The sequence below is a fragment of the Coturnix japonica genome, chromosome Z, assembly GCF_054131305.1.
Source record: "Coturnix japonica strain WE chromosome Z, WE-NBRP24, whole genome shotgun sequence".
NCBI classification, from domain to species: Eukaryota; Metazoa; Chordata; class Aves; order Galliformes; family Phasianidae; genus Coturnix; species Coturnix japonica.
Genome location: NC_140702.1, coordinates 52,576,959 through 52,599,735, shown reverse-complemented (window position 1 = coordinate 52,599,735; position 22,777 = coordinate 52,576,959). Strand labels below are relative to the sequence as shown.

Here is a 22,777-nt window from a genome sequence, read left to right as displayed (position 1 = left end):
GTGGCAGGTGTCTTTGCCTGACAGTCATCAATGGCAGATTATTGTAAAAGCATGAAGTATGCAATAAAAACCCTTCATTTCTGCATAAGACTAGTACTTCGTCTTTTAAATATCCTACCACACTGTTGTTTTGATTTATTTTTGTTTTGTTTTTAACTTGAATGCTGCAAGCAATTAGAAATGTGCTTGTATAGGAATGTCACAAACATCTGTTTCTCTGTTCAGACTATTCCTCATTTTTCTCTAATTCTCTCACTGCCTTGTTCCTGGATTCTTTCTTTTCTCTTGATTCACTATAATTAGAGTAGCAGACTTGCAGATCCTTGGGGTCCACTTCACAAGTCTTTAGTCTTAATGCTTTGTTTTTAGCGACATAATGAATTGCTAAATGCTGGTTGTAGCAGCAGAAGAGAATACTACACAGACACCAACAGCTACATGGTTCAGAAGAAACTTATGTGTTCGTTCTCATATTACATATGAAAAGAGAGAGAATAGGATAGTATCAGATACTGAAATTTCATGACACAAATGGTTTATTAATCTGGGACACGAAGACACCAGTTCTTCCTGTGTGGTAAAATGATATATTAGGTTTCTGTAATATCTGCCTTCTTCAGCATGGAAGCAAATGTTCAGTGTTGGTTTTAAATCAACAGCCCATACCTTGCTGAAGTTGCTAATCTGATCTTTCTGATCACATTCTTTCGCATAGACTCAGGGTTTTTTTTTTGTTTTGTTTTTTTTGTTTGTTTGTTTGTTTGTTTTGTTTTTTGTGTTTTTTATTTCTTAGTTTATGTTGAATAGCTAAAAAGCTTAACAGAAGGGTGAACAACACGGTCTTTCTGTTTTGCTTACACTCTTGTAAAAGAACTAGCAAATGAAAAAAAGGTGAATAGGTCAAATGAGAAAATAGAGATTTGCACAGATAAAACAAATGAGAGGGGAGGAGAAAGAGGAGAAAAGGGAAGAGGAGAGGTGAGGGTGCATAAAGCATTAGATTGAGCAGAAAAGCCACAATACTGTAGTGAAACAGGTACTGTTGTTCTTAGTGTGTGGAGATACTGCGTACTGTATACTTAAGATGAACTGTAATTGTGCTATCAGTGTTTAAAAATTTCTAGTTATAGGGTAATGCAGATGGAGATTTACACAGAGCTGTTGGTTTGTCCAAACAGAGAATGTGTAGCATTCCTAAACAGAGGTCATGTTTCAATACTGACCCTTCCTGGAAGCACTGGGTTTACCGGCATCAAACAAATCACACCTGCTCAGCTCCACCCTGGACTTCAATACAGTCTTCAAGATTTCCAGTGGATTAGTTCAAAATTGGCTTAGTCTTGGAAAGAACACAGATAGGAGACAGTCATTTACTGTGATGTGATTTGCAGGTAAAATGCCCAATTTATTCTTTGATACATAACGTCATCACACCATCTTTTTAACCATAGTTGACTGGAAAGCAGAGTGCCATTATGAGATAACTAGGAAGTAGGTAGTGCTGTTTATGTAGCAGGCTAATGCTGTCTTAACTACCACACATTTGTTTTTCTTTCCCAATACCACTCACACCATATTAGTATTTATATATATATATTTTTTGCTGTTGCTCTATTGTGCTGAAAAATAAATCTACAATGATTTTCCCAAAAGGAATTTTTCAGTAAAGAAAAGTGAAATTCAAAAACAAATGTTGGGTTTCTGGGCATATCACAGAATTGCCATATAAAATAATTCAGAAGCCTGCTTTGTCAGCTTCCTAAATCTTTTGGGTAACTTCCAAAAACATATTTTGATCTGTGATGATTCTTCACGTTTCCTAGCTTTGTTAAAGCTTCTTCCCCCTCACCCCTCTTCTCTCAGTGTCTGCAGTGCAAAAGAGAAGGAAAAAGAGCATTTGAGGATGGAAAAAAGGCTGACAGCCCTAGCAGTCACTACCTGTGTTGCTCAAAGCATCATATCACAGCTGTTCAGATGCCTTGCCAACAGCACTACGGGGAATACCTGTCCTCTCTACGGTACTTCAGGGTTGAGTTCATGGGCTGTAGCCTGAATTGTGCAGAGAGCTCTGTCCTCCTGCCTCTTCGATGCCTCTTCAGTGTGAGGGCAGCCCACTTCCAGCAGTGTCTGCAGAGACAGATGTCTGCCCTGTGCCTGGCTGGGGGAAGCTGGCTCCTGTTCAGAAGAAGTGGCCTGGCAACACTAGAGCTGTTGAACCTGAGCTAAAAGTCTTGAAAAGGACAAAGTATGTCACCTTGGGCTTGGTGGCATCTCCTGTCCAGAGCTGGTCTGTGCCGGCTGGCTGGAGTGTGTGAATGGCACATGCCCCGTCTGCACAGAACTATGTCAGCAGCTCTGGCCTTGGTGACGAGATCAGCTCTGAAGTGTAGTACAAGACTTGTAGTTCATCTATGGGGGTGCTTCCTTTGGTTGTTTCCATTTTGTTTTGAAAGGCTGGGAAAAGAAATTATTTCCCTTCCAGAACTTGCAGTCCCAGTCAGTTTTGTAATCAATGTTTGCATACTCTCTGAACAAGATCAGGTTATTATCTCTCAAAAGCAGAGGTGATGTCAATGCAGAAACTGGCCTAGAAGACTTACCAAAAAAAAAAAAAAAAGGGTTATAAAAGCTTATAAAAGGTTATTAGGGAAGGACTCTTAATTGAAAGAAACTATGTGATTTGGTTGGTTTTCCCACTCCAGATAAAACGTTCAGAGGTCTGCTGAGATTTGGCCCCGCTGAGGTCAGTATTTCCACACCCCACTGAGGTCACCCTTGAGAAATCTGGGGCACTGTGACTGCTGTTGAAGTAAATGGCTTGTTTGAACCCACACAGATACAGATCTCCAGCTCTAAGGAGGTACACTGGCTTGAAGGTCAATATTTGTCAATTTTTCACTTTGTTGCATTCCACTTTCAAGCATCACCCACTGTGTCACTTGGAAACAAAATACAGCTGTTTAGAGGCTAGGTTCTTCTTCCAGATCTCAAGTACGTGTCAAAACACTGGGAAAATCCATTTGAGTTACATGGTAAATGAGTGTTTTAAATATTTGTTCTGTCAAATGAAGGCTCATTCTTTGATCAAAGTACAGTAATTTCAAACTAAAAAAGGGGAAATTTAGATTGACTATTAGAAATAAGATTTTTATGATAAGGGTGGCAAGCTGCTGGAACAGGCTGCTTAGAGAAGAGGTGAATGCCCTGTTCTTCGAGACATTCAAGGCCAGGATGCACCAGCCTCTGAGTAACCTTATTTGTCTGTAGATGTCCTTGTACACTGCAGGAGTTGACCTAGGTGGCCTTTTAGTTGTCCCTTTGTGCTCAAATGATTCAGTGACTCTATGATTCTAAATGCTGGAGTAGAAAAAGAGAAAGGCTGAAGCAAAGGAAATGTTCTAAAAGGTGTATTTTCTTGAGAGTTCTTACCAAGCAGGAGGAAAAGGTTAAGATAATGCAAATTGATATGAAGCCACAGATTTGTGAATGGCACCTGTGGACTGGATCCTGATCATTTGATCCAGTGGTATAATTCACAGTAGTGAATTATCCAATATTATAAGAGTATTGGATCCAAAATCCAATAGTATAATTCTTTTGGGCTATGAATAAAGAATCAGAAGACTGTAAAAATTTTAATGTAGAATGTCTGGGTATCAGAAGGAATTTTTCTTATTCCTTGTTCTTTGGCTTTTCTTCTTTTATGATTTGATTGAATCCATTTCCCTCTTGATACCAAAATGTTAAAAGTGTACCTGGTTTCAGAAACTGGTTGAACTTCGAGGAAGAAGTATATCTGAATGTCTGAAATGACATATCTTAAACAGAAGAAAAACAGAGGGTACATCACAGGACTCTTACCTGGGAGAGATCTTGGGGGCTGAAAGACAGCTTTCTTGATGGGACAGACTATTTACATGTATAATAATGACAACAGAAATATTTTCAAGCAAGGTGTTTGTATTTTTAGATAGCTTGTGTATTTTATTTATTTATTTATTTATATTTAATGAACAACATCAAAGCTGAGTTATACCCAGGTTGTTGAAAGCAAAATAGCAACAACCCAGTGATTCATGTTTTCAGCCTAGAGAAGAAAGGTTTTTCAGCATCTACATTGTTCTATGGAGGGAAAAATGTGAAGCATAACTGTTCATTGAAAATATTCTCTCCTATTATTTATTACTCTGTTTGGGCCTGGCCTTCGCTGAACATTGCTGTGTTGTTGCTAAGAGACACTGATATATGATACCCAATTATATTACTGACATTGAATTTTTCCTCCTTATCAAGTTATAGCTTGCCTGAAAACAACTGCAATTATGCTATGAAAGCAGCCGCTCTTCACTGCCTTATGTATTTTAGTCATAGAATGAATTCCATATCATTTGCTATGACTGTAACAGTTCCATACTATAACAGCTAAAAGGTTATTCTGTGTGATATTGATGCTCTGCACCTTCATCTGTACAGTTTCCTTGACAATATACAAATGTTTTCTTTAATTTTTTTGCCCAATGTACACCAAATTGCAGGAAAACCATTGATGGCTTTCTTTTATTTCCATCTTAATGTGACAACCCATTTTGACGTGGCAGGTAATAAAATAAAAAGCACTCAAACTGATAGCTAATATTTTGGAGACACTTCATATTTCTCTTATTTTGATCTAAACAGTTGATCAGTTGAAAATTAAAATGAAATGATGTCACTCATCAATACAGGGCAATTGGACCATATGGTTTTAAATGTCCCTTCCAACTCAAACAGTTCTATGCTTGTATGTATATCCAGGAGTACAGAAGTGGAGAGTGCACTTCTTCCTCAAGGAGTTCTTACTCCAAATAATACATATTAAAGACAGATGCATAAGTATTTTGCAGTAGGACTTAGTGTCTTAAACTCTTAAACATCTTTGTACGTGTGTCTTCCTAAGCAACTTGCCCATTATTTCTATACTAGTCAGTTCCACAAATGGGGATAAAATTTCTGGGTAGGAATTACGACAAAAAACCTGGTACAGTTAGAATAACTTAAAAAACAGGGAAGTAATGCAACCTTAGGGAGAGCCTGTTAGGATACCAAGACCTCTCTCCCTCTATATGTTTATCAAGATCCTATGTTTATGAGGTATTTATGTTTCATAAACAATCTAAATATCATAGCACATAAATTTCATCTTGAAATAAATCAAGGGAAAATTTACCACGTCACTCTGTTGAAATATATATAATAAATAAATAATAAATGAAGTAAATAATTAAATCTTTGATCAACGCAGTTAATGACACAATGTGTCGTGACAAATGGAATAAAATGAATAAAAGTAAAGGCTAAAAATATATTTCTTCAGCCACATGATGAGGATCAAAAGCAAAAGAAGCATTTCCACAAGTTCCCTGGGATGGAACAGGGAAACGCCTTCCTGAGCAGAGAATAAAACACAAGAAATTTAACTTTTTATCACTTTTTGGAAAGTTCTCTAGAAGTTGACAGCAGGAGCAGTTCTGTTGGCAGTCATAGAGCAAACAAAGCCAGAATACACTGAATGAACTAAAGGAGTGGGTCAACATAGAGCCCAAATACTACCATCACTGACCATGAGGTGCTTCTGGGCAGTAAAGTAAAATCATTCCACTTCCATTCCCAAACTCACAATAATGTCCCTCACCTCCCTCCTCTTGTGATCTTGTTTCCTTTCCTTCTTCTGCTTCCCATTGCAAAATTCCGTGCATAACACAATGTTTGCCATCTCCCGGTTATTTAGCCTGAGGGCTGAAAGGCAATGCAAACTCTTTGGCTTTCAACAAAAGCTGAAATACTCTGCATCTCTTTAACTGGCAAATGAGATATACACATCTTCTGGATTTTAAGATCATCCAGGAATTCCACATGTGCCTTCTGGCAAGGAGTTGCTAGCATTACGATTGGCAGCCATCCTGTTGGGAGGCAAGAGCCCTCTGAGGCTTACTGCACTTGTTATGCCTAGAAAATTATTAAAGAAAGATATTAGGATAATCTGGAATGAGGGGCTTCAGTTATTTACTGTCCCTATTTTTAATTACTTCACTGATTTGGATTATTCATTCTTAAAATTTACTTCTAAAGCATAATAAAAAGTCAGTCTAGCAAGTAGGTATCATTTTAATTCTTCCTTAGACATAAGAGCAATATATTTCAAGCAAAAAATATTGCCTTGATTTTTATGTACTTTTGGAGACCTCCTGCTGTTGGCACTTATGAGTATAAGCTTGCTATTGAAACTAGAGAAAAATCCAAATATTGCTTATAATTTCCTCTTTTTCTTTGTTTGAGGGATGTAAAAATACACTGGTAAGCTTTGGATTCTTACAGGGAAAATTATTATCTGCAAATGCATACCCACAGCTGTTACTTGAAGTGTCATGTTCTATTTCCGTGCTTATTCTCATTAGTATATGTGAGGTTTTTAATGAAATTTTCTTGTAAATCTTTGCTCTTCACAATACTTCTATCTTGTAAATGAAGATTCCTGTCCGATTTGAACCTATCCCGAGAAGTCCTTAATTGGAACCAGCTTTAATCCTATTTAACTGTTTCTGTGGATTTGTTCTTAGTATGTACAAATGAGTGCTTCCCTGGAAATTTCTTTCCTTCTAAGAAAAACAGGAGCTGTATTTTCAGTCAAACACACAATCTTGGTCATTTGTATAATCAAGTACCATTCAACTTCAATTTCTCCTACATTTCTGCTTGTTAATCCTAGTTGTCTTTTCTGTTTTCTGCTGTAAATTGATAAACTTACTATTACGTATATATTTGCCAAAGCCTATCATTTGGCAAAAGAATTAGCTCATTAACTGCATTTTTCATAAATAATATTCTTTGGATTCCGCCTTGTCTGCCAAGAATACCAACTCATTATTTCTCCTTCAGTAATACGAATATCACTATTTGTTTTAATATCCACTCCTACAGCAGGTCTTGGAAGTTCTGAGTATTTCTCTTTATAGTCTGCATTATTTTCTTCCCTGACATAGTCTTCTTATAACAAGCGCATAGAACTAATCATTAGCCTTGCTTGAGATGTAATCCAAAATTTCTTCAAGTTAATGGCAAAATTGTAATTAACTTTAAGGAATTTTACCCATATTCTTTACAGTTTGAAACATATACAGGTAGTTGTTGAGGTGTCAGACACTGCTAACTAGTTGTAAGGAGAGAGAAAAATGCTTCACAACTCCTTACATTCTGCACTGCATTATGGATTTCCTTTGAAAAATCTGTAGATATTCAGTACTTTAGAAATTTAGATTACCTACTAATAGGCTTCAGTATTGTTTTGGTATTCCATGTGTAGACACTACTGAATATTTATAAACAGAACTACATTGTTAGTACTTCTTGAGTTTGTAAGGAAAACAAGCCAATGGTATTTGTATTGTACTCGCCTCAGGTTTCTGAAATCTACACATATGGCTAAACACCAGAAAATAAACATGAGGTAACATCTGCACAGATCAGAAACTGGGAATCCTTGGCCTTATTTCCACATCTAACAAAACTGCGTCAGTTAAAAAGGATGAAAATGTCAGCTGGAAATAAATCATATAAAATTTAACCAAAGAAAAACACAGTGTAGTAATGGGGAGAAATATGAACAAGATACTTGATATTAATGTATCAGAGAGAGTGGAACAGATGTTATGAGACCACTGCAGAGATTTCAATAATATTTACATTAACTTTAAATAAAATATTGATTCATGTATATTTTTTTCTCTTAGTCCTGACATTACATTTCTGCCACTGCTGTTAATCAGTGTGATCTTGCAGTTTACAAGGACACTGCAATAATAAATCTGAGGGAGAAGGAAACTATTCAGTTTATCTCTTGTTATTTACTTTTGCCATTTGCAAGGAATTTAAATTGCTTCCCTGCAATCTCTACACAACGTGGTACTGGATGACTACATGGTAATGGACGACTACTCTGTCCTCCCAGAGCTATTTGACTTAGTGTGGTATTACTTATTGATATTCCTAAGGCTTTTCTTTATCATCTAATGGTCTTTATCATCTAATGGTTAGAACACTTTCTTGAGAGAAGGGAGAGCTGAAGCCCTGTTCTTGTTCTAATTAATATTTCATTATTTCTGTTAAATGCTCAGTAGCATACAGACAGGAAATACTACTCTCCAGTTTCAAGAAGAGAAGCCAAATGACTCTCAAATATTTCTTGAAGTCCAGAAACAGAAACATAGCAGTGGTTTGCTTGTAATCTGGACCAAAAAGTATTCCTATCACGCAGTTACAAGAAGAAAGGACTGTATATTTCTCGCTTATAAGAGAGCATCTGTAGGAACAAGGATCAAACGGAGGACAGCTCTTGCATTGAACATTTGGTGGATAGAAGCCTCTCCATGCAGATCAAAGTAAGTATGCATGTGCCAGAAAACATAACACTTAACAAATAGTATTTTAAAAAGAAACAAGATTATTAGTTGGATATACACCCCATGTACATGTTCTTTTTGGTCTTTTTTGTTATCCTTTTAGTCAATTGACAACCTTGTTTACAGATGCGAAAAGCCCAACATAGAGATATGGAGTGCTCTTTTATGATAAGGTAGCGGCCATATTCTGCACTGTAGTGACTGAATACGTTTTTGACTGTATGCATCAACTAAATCACTAATAGTTGAAAAGAGAGCAGTGATCTTTAAAAGTGAAAAGCCTGAACATGGCATCTCAGTTTCATTCAAAGCTTTTCCAAGGATGTTTTTGTTTATAGAAGAAAAACAGGTCATATTTTTAAGAAATAAAAACACAAAAAGGTGTGTGGATCTTTCTGCAGAAGGAAAACACTGAAATTCCGTATGTGCATATGATTTGCATATGAAATCAACCCCTGGTATAGCAAGTGCCAGACCTGCTGGGATGGTACAATACACAGGGAAACTGGCTTGGGGTTGTAAGGATAAGGCATGCTGCCTTATTTTTCTGTACAATTACCAAAAGAAGGTAGTGCTTCTCAGTCATAAAGACACGTTTTCCTCTCTTCAAGTAAGAGCGGGTGTTGGATTTTCCCTGTAAAATCCAAATTGTTATGGCTCCTTAACCTAAGTACAAAGCAATCTTCTTCAATCTGCATTCTCAGAAGCATGAGCACACAAAGCTTATTAGAAGCTTTTTCTAAATCACTGTGTTTGCCAGACATTCAATTCCTGTCACAGGAAAAGGTAACAAGAACTGGAGACTACAGAAAGTCCTTTTTTGTATTACTTATACATGAGCAGAAGATGTTTGTGTAAGTTCTGGTGAAATAGCATGAAAGCCAATGAAAGAAAATGTTATTTACTTTAAAATAAAGTTGTACTACATGAACATTTTCTAAATGTGGCAGAGCAGAGTAGTAAAGAAGCCTGATCTACTGGACTGCTGTACAAGTTAAATGGATTAAAGCATTTTGGAAAGTTAAAGCAACACATGAAAACATCTGTGCTCAGAATAGGTCTGACGAAGGCGCAGCATCATAGTATATGTACAGAAATTGCACATAATGGAAGCAGTGAATTTTCATCATATATAACACAGTAATGCTGCCGCAAAAGGAAATTCCGCCATCTGTGAGCATTTAGAGATGAGAACGCTAGAGATGAAAATCAACCCAATTTTTTCCAGAGTGAAAATTTATCATGAAAGATTATGCATCTGAATATCAGAGAAACACAGAAATCTACGGACTTACAAGTTCCTTGCACAGAATAAAGTAGCTGGAATTTCCAGCTGTGCAGCCCCATGGATGTGAGCTTCTGAGCCCTACTGGTGATCGGTCCAGTTCCAGCCTCTGCATAGGGACTCAGCCCAGCCCACTGCCTCAGGCTCTGTCTATATGTTTTATTGAATAACTCTTCTTACACAAACTATGCAAATTCTAAATGCAAAGTGGAGACCTTTCCTGTCTCTGCCAGCTTAGAAATATACCTCTGGGGTAGAAAGACATGTTGATATCCCATCTGCCTATTTGATTTCACATCAGTTGTTTTGGATATTTTCCAGAAACAGCTTTAACAGGAAAACTATGTAATCCTCTCCTGTCTGAGAGATAATATCTAGACCCATGACTCTGGATTTCTGCAGGCTGCAATGGTCACAAATAAACATATTTTCACTTAGCAGTGTTTGAATGTAGTCAGTGTACCACTTCAGTTTTTCCCATGGCAAGGTGTTTGTGTGGCATGTGGTGTATATTCCTTCAAGCTAATCCTATCAAAATCTGCTCTGTTGTTAAGTACAGATTAGCAAGAAATTTATTTAGGACCTAACTTATCTCTTTTGGACTTTGATTTCCATTTTGAATGTTCTCATTGTAAAGTTGAATGATCTAATGATTGCATTTATAAAAAATGAAAGTCTTGACAAGAATATTTGGACCTTGTTTAAAGTATTCTCCTAAAAGACTACAATCCCTTGGTAACATTTTTAGAATCTTGTGGTAATTTTAACATCAGGGTTTTAATGAAAGTTGAATTGCTAGAAGTCTGTTTGACACATCTGTCAAACTTTAAGATGTATTTCATTGAAGGAATGAATTGAAGATGTACATTGTAGCCCACACGGTAGGAATAATACAGAATAAAATATCTTATTATTCCTATCATAACAGCCTGTTCATGATTTCCCTTGAGAAATTATAACTGTATATCTTAATGGAAAGCTGAATATGCGCTTCTTCAGAAACCTTGTATAAAAAGCTTGTGATTTTTTAATATTAAAACAGCTACTGACAATTGTATTGATGTTAGAAGGCTAAAATTTTCTTATAGTAGAATGCTCGCTACAGAATCATATTATCTGGTCAAGTCTGAATATAACAATTTTTTTTTCAGATAAACTGTTGCATAGTTTTACTTTCTGTAAGCTCAAAGTCACCCAAAAGAGTCAGCAGGAGGTGGCAAGAGAAAGCAGCCATTGCCTTGCAGAAGCCAAGTAATGATTATGATACTGACAATATTATTACACTACAAATATGGTCGGTCATCAGAACAATTTTGTCTTCATTCACAAAGTCGTGAGTGTCCAATCTTTTGACTTGTCTGAGCAGCACTGAGTGAAGAGGAATAGTCTTGGGCCACATATATACAGGCTATTCTGAAAGTAATGTCTCCTATTTATTTCCATAGAAACTACAACACTGACTGTTTGACAGGGTAAATTCTCAGCTATGAAACTCTAGTTTTCAGTGTAGTCACCACCATTAGCTATGCACTGTTGTCAGCAACAAAACAAGAGCCTGCATGCTGCACTCATAAAAACCTACAACAGCACAGGAGACCTACAGTTGCTGTTGCCACTGCTGGGATGCATCACCCACCTCCTTAGTGTGCCACAAAAAGTCCCAAAGCAGTTATATCTTGGGGTCTTCTCACCAGTTCAAGTTACATATTCATTGTGATCTTCTGTATCAGTCCATCAAGCATCAGCTGATTTTGCTCCTGGACTCCATCTGACTGCCAGGCCCCTCCTGCTTCACCCACAGGCCCTGGAGTCCTGCTTCTCACCGCCGTGACCCTGGGATGAGCACAGAAGGGCACAGAACAGTTTTGATCTCTAAACTGTATGTGAGCATCACATTATATTATATATTATATATATTGTATTACATAAGGTGACAGTCCATTGGCTTGTGTGTTATTAAGTTTACAAAATTTATGATAATAGAGAAAAGCATAACAGACAGAGGCAACAGAAAGCAAACAAAATGAATCCCATCTGCAGTAAATGTCTGAAGATTTTCTGAGGTTCAACAGATGACTTTTTAAGCTCTTCGTATTGGCAGTATTGGATGCATATGGCTGGTTGGATTTTTTTTTTCTTTATTTTTTTTTTAGTGATATGTTTTCATTGGAAATGTTGATTCATCTGAACCAAAATATTATGTGGGAAAAAATTTTCAAAAAGCTTCTTGGACATTTTTAGGCATTTTTTGTTAACACTTTCAAGCTCAAACATTTCCTTTTCTGATCCAAAACAACTGTTGAAAATGGAAAAAATACGCAGAATGTGTTGATGTATAGTTCGGCTGACAAGAATTCATTTCATTTGGGGGAAACTATGAGTGACTGACTGACCAAATTATAGCCTACAAAAAGTATTTTTTCCAAGGCACTTCATCAGACAGGACAATTTTCCAGCTTTTGCTTAAGAAGTACCTCTTTTTTATTTTCTCCTTTTTTTTTTTTTCCTTTTTTCTTTTCTAAAATCTAAATTATACCAATTTCCCTCATGCACAAATTTCATTTCCTTGCCATACACACTGTCATCTCTCTATCAGTGTCCTGGGCTAGGTTTTGTATTGTGCCTGTAATACTGAGGTATAGGGAAAGCTAAATAAGGAGGACCTAGAATTTCTTAATACTGCAGCCAGAAATAAAGGATTTCCAGTATTAGAGAATACTTAAGTAATAGAACCATAGAATCACAAGGTTGGAAAGGACCTACAAGATCATCTTGTCCAATGTCCTCCCATTACCATAGCTACAACAAACCAGTAAACCATATCTTGTAGCTCCTCGTCCAGATGCCTCTTGAACACTGCCAGGGACAGCAATTCCACCACCTCCCTGAGCAGTCTCCCTATTGCTTTCACCATCACAAGACACAGCAGGTTGAGGGCCCCCGCTAGCACCTTGTCCCTTTAACTTAGCTATGCTATCCTGCAGCTTGTTGTGGGCTGGCTCGCTATCATTCTCTTCCCCTTTAAAACCTAGTTTAAAGCCCTGTCAATGAGCCTACGCAGCTCCTGAGCCAGAACTCTTCTCCCCATTGACCCAGGTAGACCTCATTGGCAGCCATCAGGCCAGGTGCCAAGTGAACTCCCCCAGGGTGGAAATGTTAGCAGCAATAGTGGAATCAGATTTTAACTTCTGAACTTTCCTTTTGTTGGTTAAAATGGTGGTAGTGACAAGCCAGCAAAGGACAAAAAGAGAGTGAAGGAATGTTAGAGGTGGTAAAAGTTTTGTTTCCAGAACACTCTTCAAACCAATGCATTTTAACCTACCCTCTCTCCCCTGTCTGCCAACCTGCCCAACCTTCATTCCTGGAATCATTTACACATGATCGTATCGGGATAGAGCAAATTAACTATTCTCTGCCACCCAAGTTGGGGTATTTCTAAGTTACAAGAAGCTGCATTTTTCAGAGATGGATTTCTCTGTGGAGGAGCAAACTTGTTGGAAGCAGAACCCCAAAGAACTACTGGGGTAAATAAAGGTGATAACAAGTGCTATCTTAAATAATTGCACAGGAACTGAGTGAGATGTTATGTTGCACTGACAGCTCATGTCAGTGTTCTTAAGTGTTGTGGAAATATCAAGCAGGAGCTTTGGGCATGAAAATAATCTCACAGCTGTGGCCAGACATAAACAGGCTAGTTGTTAATGAAGTGGTCTGATGCTTTAGCAGAGAAGCTGTGGCAAGGTTACGTTTAACACACCTCAGATCCAAACATTTACCTCTATTTTGGGGCTGTATGTTCTGTTACTGAAGGTGTTCAACCATGTTGCCTCAGCTATGCTTCTGCCATTGTCTCAGCTGGGAATTTCAAGGGTAGTTCAGATTGCCTAAACAAAAACTAAACAAACAAGATCTAACAGAGAAAGGTTCAGTCAGAACCAAGCAAGAAAGATCAGGATGTACTGTCTCTGCTTAGGCTTCTTCCACAGCTGCACGACCAAATTCATCCTCTGACTACCTTCTTCAATATTATTATTATTATTATTATTTTTAAGAATAGATTCCAGAAAGCAAAGGTTAATGTGTGGAGGAAGGAACGCTGCTCTAGTGTTTTCATAACATGATCTCAGCTCACAGCTGATCCTAGCTGACACCCATCTGCTCCCTCCCATCCAAACAATCTTCACACAGCACAGTCTATTCCTCTGCTGCCTTCAGTCATAATCCTGTGAAGGTTTTGAGGCAAATAAGACTTCCAGAATTTTCTTTTATTAGGTGTTTCCCACCTATACATTTCAGACATGAATACTTTTTTCCTCCCATTTCATGACTTTGCTTTTCTATTTGTTTTCTACTTACATAGCTTTGCCTTGGGGTTATATACCACATTTCAAAGGCTAGTTTTCGTTCACTAGAACATCTTGTCCTATCAGGGTCTTTCATCTCTGTAGCAGATTGCCCCATCAAAGCTACTTATTAGTAAAGTTTCAAATATGCCTAAAAGAAGTGAGGTGTGGCAACATAAATTTCCCACATAGCAAAATGTAACAGTGGTGCTTTCCTTTCTTTCTAAAGGATTTCATATTCAAATCCTTTAGTAATACCTGTCAGAGAACCTGAAGAGAAATAATTAGGAAAAAAAAAAAGCCTTTTTCTACATCAGAGCCAGAAGTATGCAATAAATTGTTCTTGACATAAAAACAGCTGTTACAGCTCTAGTGGATTTTCAGCGTAAGTAAGACAAGGAGAGAGAGCATCTTACTGGGCCATTTGATAAAGGAGGTAAAAAAAACAACATTGGGGGTAAAAAAAACAACATTGGGGGGTACAAGTTGGCTGACATGTTAAGTTCCAGCTGCTGTACCTGAGGAAGGACTTGTAACCCAAATATACTTTAAGTTCTATGTATACGTCAACCTACTGGGCAAATAAACTTCCTTTCCCTTTATTACTTTCTTGTGTGTGCAAACTGCCCGTGACCTATCTTCATATGACCTATCTTCATCTCCTCCTATCTATATTGGAGGAGATGGGAAATTTTAGTAAAAATTCAGCACGTGAGGAGGCAAATTATGTATACTTACATTAAGACTCCTAGCTAGTTCCTTACTTTACAGAATATTTCTGATATCTCACCTTAAAATGTAATTTTTACAAGCTCCCCTGAGTTTCTTGCCCCTTTGTTTCTTTCTGTAATTGCTTTATACTTTAATTTAGAAATCAAAGAACAACAGATCTACAGTTCCACAGTTTATATTTAAATAGCATTCTCTGTTAACTTTTAATGACAGCCTTAAGGAGTGCAAAGTAGTGCACTGACTTATCTAGTAGGATACAAAACAGATTATATACGCCATGATAAAATTACAGTACTGCCTACAAGATGCATTATAAATAGTTTTAGGGAAATATCATCCTAAGTTTTTGAAACAGAAGTTAAGAAGCCCCTGTTCACAGGAATTTCTTAGAGGGAGTTGCTAAGGCATTACACGTAAGATTTCAACACACAAGCAAATCAGTTGTGATGAATTACTTTATTGCAACGCTTCATTTCTCACTAAAAATATTAAGTATCTGGAGGCAGTTTAACCCTTAGTTAAAAAAAGCTGCCAGGAAGTTGGAGAACACACCCGCACAACTGCTTTGCATCAGGGTTCACTGAATACGCTTTCATGCAGATACTTGTTCATGGGTTCAAAACCTGAGAGCTGGGAAGGGGATGGTGAATTTCTCTATCTTCTGGGCTGTGTCACTGGAAACAGGATTGGGTGAGAAGGTGTAATATCATGTTCTATAGTTGTTGTCACTCTACACTTAAATCTGAGTGCTGCTCAAATGAAACAGACTTCCATATAAATTTCTTATCATTGTTACTGTACATAGTAAAGCCATCTCTGAAAGCAAAGGTGATATTAGGAAGATGAGGTCTGATATCCAGTTTACAACCTTCTGTTGCCACCAGCAGTAATAATTTATGCAAAAGCTGACCCAGTTACAGCAATCATTGTTCAATGCATTATTGAAATACCTTTCACTGATGCCTTGGAAGCTGTCAGAATTATTTCTCCTAAAGTTGAACTCTTACTGGAGCTATAGAAAAAAAGCATAAATTTTACTTTGTGCATTTCTATAACCTACAACTTGATATCTAGTGAGCTGTGGAAGTGAAAAAAACACAAGTAACTACTACTTCCCACTGAAACTACAGAGAAGATCTTCTCTGTCTGTAGATTTTGTTTTCAGCTCAAATACTGTGGATCTGTCTGTAACTCAGACGTTACTATTTATTAGCACAGTGTGTTCATCTGCTTCAGCTACTGTGGCAGAGGTATACGGCATTGACTTGATGCCTTAGCAAACAAAAGAGTAAAAGAATAATCAGATGGTTGATAGAAAGACTGCCAGTGAGAGTAGACTCTGACCTTTAAAATACTTTACAAATATCAGTTCATTTAAGGTTACATTGTTCATTAAAAGTGTGATGAATCTCCAATTCCAGCCTTTCTTTGTTGACAAAATGATCTCATTAATCGTAGTTTTCCATGTAACTGAAATTATGAGAAACCTGTAATGATACAACAGAACACTATTTAATCTTAAGGTTATTCAACAACATATCCCTCAGAATTCAATAGACTAAGAGAACCACTTCCATTGTGGCTGCCGTTTCTCTGCATCAAAACTACTGTCCCAGCTTGGCCCCATAAAATACAGAAATAAGGAGACCTGCAGCTGCAAGGCCATCCTTTAACAGTGTCTGACCCTTCTGAGCTGCAGATATGATCCACGTTGCCCCTAATCAGTGCTAAATCCTGATCTTGCTACAGAGTTATGACTGGTCTCAGATGTCCCTCACCTGAAACACTGCCAGACAGGATTTTGGATCTTCTATCTGTCAATCAGTAGCATTTGGATATAGGCTCAACAAAAGCAATTTGCATGGTAAAGTACCATCTTAATCAAGGCTTGTGTTCTGGTAGAATCAGTCAAGAAACTTCAACTGAAATATCTCTGTGCCATGAAACACTGAGAAAAACACCAGTTCATCTGAACAGAAGCACAAAAACACCTGTAAAAATATTCTCAATATTTTCTCAGCCTCACCAGTCTCACCGAAACATTCACTGATTCAAAGAGAGATAACAACATGGCTGTCCAGAACAAGATCAAGAGAGAGACGCATCAAAAGACTAGTATCTTGGTGACTGCTATGGCTGGGGGTCACAAAGCAGACTCTAGCAAGGAGGTGATAAGACCATGTCAAGTTTTTATGGTTTTTGGTTACTGGTATTCCACATCATAAGATCATGTAGTGCACTGGGAGTTAAAGTGTTAATGCTCCAGCTCTGGGTACCTGCTGGGAAGAGAAGAACTACATTCTCCAGGGGGCTTTGCTGTCAGAGAGGAGATAGAACTCCTGGCAAGGTCACTGGATCAGGCCCTTCTCTTTGCTGCTCTTCTCCTCTGTCTCTCCTCACTGCTGCCTGTCCCAACTGCATGCATCACTTTGGTATTACTGTAAGGCCTACAGATTTCTGATACTCTCTCATTATATTTCATTTATTAGCTTTGATTCTAAGTATCTTGTATTATAGTGTGTTATCTTGCATTCTGATACCATATTTAGTAAATTAGTTTGTTTCTTCTCAGATTTTTACCACTGTTTTTAATTATTTTGGGGTCCCCTGTTTCCCTTTTCTGGAGACATGGATTTTGTGAAATCCTTCTGCCCCACACATCATGGAACTGGGCCAAACCAGCCCGTAAACCATTGACAGACCAGAGCAAGCAATACAGTATCAAGGAAAAGAGAGGAGTGGGTCACAAATCACAAATACAAAAGCTGAGGCAACAGCAGTATCATGGCTTAAGTGGGGGATGATGAAAGGAGTAACAGAGATGGAGCAGAAATCACATGCTGGAGTTCATGGTGCCTGCCTACATTCAAAGATGCCCTGAGCAGGAAAAGCATTCCCATTGCTTACTCTGTATTTGCAACAAACCCCTGCACCAGCTTGCAGCTGGTTACACAACACCACAATAACAGCCTGTGGGCAGGTACAGGGCGGACACCCTTGGCAAACCCAGACTCCCAGCAATCAGAGACTGGTTACAAACCACATCATGATCTTTCAGAGGTTCATTTTTTTTCTCTTCATTTCCCCAAAACCATTCATGGTGAAGGAGACCCAGGCTCTTCCAAATAGCAGGTAAAGTGTGTGCTGTGGAGAACCTGATCTTTCCAAGAAAGCTTGTAACCGCAGGTTCAGAGGGAAGGCTAAACAGCTTGTTTTCCATGGAAATACTGTAATCTAATTAAAAAGAAATTTGTAAACCTGGAAGTAAATTGTTACGTGCTGATCCAGAAGCACAAAGTATTTTGGAAAGGCATCCAATTAATTTTATGAAATTCTGCATCACAGGAGACCCTTGGTATATATGAACTATTAGTGAGTTCTTCCTTTAAAACTGCTGTTTTACAGTCCTGTGGTTCAGAGTTGGATAGATACAAAACTAAGGAAAACAGAAATATTTTATAGAATCATGTACATTAGAAAAACAATAGGTGGCATCCCAGGCATTGTGAGATTCCAATGTATTTAACAGAGAATAAAGAGATGAGATGCATCAATCCCTGAAGAAATACTGGAGCTTACTGATTTCCAGATCACAGCTAAAATCTTGGATGTCAGCAACTTTACCAGCATCTAAAACACAGTTTTAAAGTGAGTGGCAGAAAGGAAGGTCAGAGTTGTTCTGTCTACTGAGCAGAAGGCTAAACTTCATGTTAAAATACACTGACATTTACAGAAACCTACAGACCTTCCAGCACTTTAACTGAGTGTAAGTAGACAGGCATAAAGACGAGCATAGATGTCAGGCTCCACTGCATTTTTCATATTATTTAAAATATTTATACCAATTTGTTGTTTTAGTTGTTGAAGCACAGTTTCTCAAGGATTAGTATTTATCATTTTGTAACTGAAAAGTCTGCACTTCTGAAGCTCACATAATCCTGTATATAGCCATACATACTGGCTATCTAGACAGTTTCTAAAGTTTCTTGGAAGGCATTTACAGTCTCCACCTCTTTGTACAATCACCATCCAACCCTCTGTAAGATGTGGCCTGTGATAAAGGTTATTTCTTTATCAGCTCATCCTACCTTATTTCATACAGGTGACACACTTTGCCTGCTGTTACTGACACATACAGTAACATTCCAGGAGATGATCACTACAGTTTTCCAAACTCATTAGTGTGCATTTTGGTAAAATAAGCAATAAATTATAGGCTGTATTGATAAACAGGAATACATCTTAGCTGTAATTCTTATTGGCTTACTGTTTTACTGTAGTTCACCATTTTTTCTTTCCTTTATTTTCTCCACCACTTTTTCTTCCTTGTGTTGGCAGATTCAAAGAGCTCTTTCTATTTTTTTCTAGCAAACGGTGATGTTTTCATAAGCATCATTTACCATTTAATTAACAATAGTTTTGTTTTTTTTTTTAAGGAAATGAAGTTTGAAGCAAAATTGCTGCACAACACAGAGATACTTGAGCTAGCTCTGAATGATTTGAAGATTGTATGAGAGCACAGAAGAACTTTCTATCTCTGAGTAATGCTGCTTCCTCTACATGGCATTGCGCATGTCATTCTGTCATTTGTTACCTGGGAGAACAGGTGCAATGGTGTCTCCCCTGAACCTTCTCTTCTCCATACTAATCAGTCCCAGTTTCCTTTGAGCTGCTCCCCACAAGACTTATGTTTCTTTACAGCTTTGTTGCCTTTCTCCGGACATGCTCCAGGGTCTCTTTCTTGTAGCGACATCCCCACAACTGAGCACAGCACTCGAAGTGTGACCTCACCAGTGCTGAGTATAGAGGGATGATTTCTTTCCCACTCCTGTTGGCAGCTCTATTTCTGATCCAAGCCAGGATTCTTGGCAACCTGGGCACACAACTGGCTCATGTTCAGCCAGCTGTGAGCTAACATCCTCAGATCCTTCTCCACCATGCAGCTTTCCAGCCACCTTGCCCCAGTCCTGTAACAATGAATGGGGTTTTTGTGACTGAAATGCAGGACCTGGCACTTGGTCATGTTAAACTTCCTCCCGTTGGCCCCAGCCCAGTGACCCAGCCCATCTGGATGCTTTTGTAGGGTCTTCCTACAACACGGGGACAGTGAATGAATGGCTGTGTGATGCTGAGCTGCTTGCCAGTGTTATACCACAACAGCAGTTTATTAAGAGCTTCCTGAAATACATTAACTAACTTGCATTTAATAAACTGGAATGCAAACACATTGCTACAGATAAAAATTTTTTAAACATCATGGAAATTAATGTGCCAGCAGGAAAATTTTGAAAATACAGCAATTTAAAACTTCAGCAACCCGTTTGTAACTTGATAGAATCTCTTAAATAGTGTCCCTGGAATGACCTGAGCATTTACTATTATTGAAGGATACTATTAATGTAAATTCTATTTCTACATCCATGATCCAAAAATACACAAAAGCTGACAGCTGCAGAATCTAACAGAATTTGTTTGTCCTGTCTGAAAGCATAACTATCCTCAAAGCAATATTTCAGCTGTTTATGAGGCCAAGCCTGAAGCCTCCACTGTGGGAGAAAAACACTAGAAAAGAAAAAAAATCTTTTAATACCTTGAAGGTCAACAAATGTCATGAAGCCAATATAAGAAAAAAAACATAACAATAAGCAGAAACGATACTTTCCCCAGGAGTTACATAGGCATGGACCTGTGTTTTAAAAGATTAACTCTCTTGTGGCTCTCAGTTTCTGAGTCTTGAACTGAAAATGACCAGCCTTTAAAAGCACTGCAGCACACATTTACAATTACTCAGTAAGACTCAAAGTCACCTTTCATTCCAAGAACAGTGGCCTCAAAAATCAATCCTTTGTGTTTTGTCTCATCCAGCATATGGCACAACGACACAACATGTTCACTTAATGCATGTGCAATTAAATTTATGTACCAAAATAATACTGAAAATAGATTTTTCCTTCTATGAAAGAGAGAGAATGTGAGCACCTTTGCAAGAATGGAGAATACCAATATATACAAAGCCCCACTGCAAGAACTGCCTTAGATAGCCTTAGATATCCCAGCATCTGAAAACGACTGGGTGCTAACCTGGCAGATTCTATATTGCTGGAACATAATCACAAAGCTGAACTTCTCATTTTTCTAGTTCAAAAAATTTTGAGAAATCTTATTCACTGCAAATACAGTGAGTGTTTTTTATCTTCACCTGTTCTGCAGAGGAGCCCAAAACACACATCTGTATACTACTGCAACTTTTAACATTCATTTTTTTCCCCTAAGACAGTACAGAGATCATACCCTTGCAAAAACTGAGGTAACAGATATGGAGATTCTAATAACACATTGTCTAAACAGCTCTGGATTCAGCTGTATATTTTGTAATGTTGATGCAGTTGATTTCTAGAATACATGGAATACTATTCAGAATTAGTAGAATGGACTACTTCATCAGCTACTTTGTGGCAATTCCCATTACAGCAACAAAATGACTGCAAGAAAGAATAAAATAATAGTTGAGAGGGAAAAAACAGGAGTTAAAAAGATGAGTTACAGAAGTTCAGAACAAACTAACCATTGTTCTTTTTCCTCCTGATGTACAGAAGGACTCAAGGAACAATATATTTCACCACAGCATGTTCAGTTATGGTCTCAGCAAAGTACTAAATTAAGACAATGCCCTGAGTAACTTCTTGGAAAGGCTTCTGAAGAGCTAATGTGAGTGACAAATTGCAGCAAATACTCCCCTGGCTTTAGAAAGTGTAAATAACATTAGCAACAGTACTGTGAATTTTAAGCTGTAATTTCTAAATCCAATTCCCCCACTTTTGCGTCACATCTCAACACACAAACTTACAAACTTCCAGATGCTAAAAAAATCTGATTTTTGTTTTGTTTTGTTGTGTTCTTCTTAACCTGGAGGATATTATATTTGTGTTCTGTCTCAGCCTGCATTTTGATATTCACCAGTATCTCCTTTTAATATAAATATTAATTCTTTTTCTTGTCTTTCTTACAAAGTTTTAAAAAATATTTATGTATTGTTTGTGTCAATATCTGCCTTATTCTCGTTACTCATTTTGTTTCTTAATGGATGGTCAAAGGCTTCCAACACATGGAAGGAGCAGGCAGTCCAAGAAAACAGTGGTTTATATGCAAGTGCTATGAACCATTCGCTACAAAAGCCTTCACACTGTTTTGAGATACCTTTTCATTTGCAAAGGTAAAAAACCACCTACAACAGTAATGGAACATGCAGGGCACAGAGAGTTGTAATATTCCTGCTGACTCACCAGCAAAAGTAACCTACCAGTTTCCTACTCAGACTGCAAGCTTTCCACCCAGTTTTCTTAAAAAATATTTTTAATTTCTTTTCTCTTGTTGTCCTATGTAACACATAACTATTAGATACTGTCAGTAGCAACCAGTGCTTTCATTTTGGTTTTGCTCTTCAAATTGATATTACTGGCTTACAGCTTTGAAACACACATTCCAAACATGTGACTGTAAATATCAAACTATTCAAATACATCTGCAGCTAGAGAAAATGAATTATCAGCAAAGAACAGCTCAACCTCACAGTGACATTACCCCTTTTAGCATCACACTACTTTGCAATATGTTCGGACACCGAATCCCAGGGAACCTGTTGCCCTCTGAGAGCTGATGTTTAACCAAAACAAGTGCTTACAAGCACCTTGCCAATATTACAGCAGCATCTATGGATCAGTAAATCCAAACATCTTTAAAAAGTTAAAGATTTCTTTGTTTTCCCACAGTGTGTTATGGATAAATTTCTCAAAATAACAGATAAAATCCAGAAACAAAACAAAACAAAACAATAAAAAGCTCTATATGCATGACAGCATTTTTTTAACATCTCTAATCTCATTTTATATTTCTTATCCTACTAGTACCAGCCTTTGGCTCAGGATCTTAAAAATAGTCTCACAGTACTATTTTTGGCTAATGTTTGAAATAGATTTTTGCTA

The 22,777-nt window shown here is 37.7% G+C and overlaps 1 long non-coding RNA gene across 1 annotated transcript; it reads left to right on the top strand.

The window, feature by feature from the left end:
- Positions 1-17,792: 17,792 nt before the first annotated feature.
- Positions 17,793-20,020, top strand: LOC146754071 (uncharacterized). The gene is made up of 2 exons (XR_014939870.1): positions 17,793-17,927; positions 19,232-20,020. It is a non-coding gene; the product is annotated as an uncharacterized LOC146754071 (long non-coding RNA).
- Positions 20,021-22,777: the final 2,757 nt, after the last annotated feature.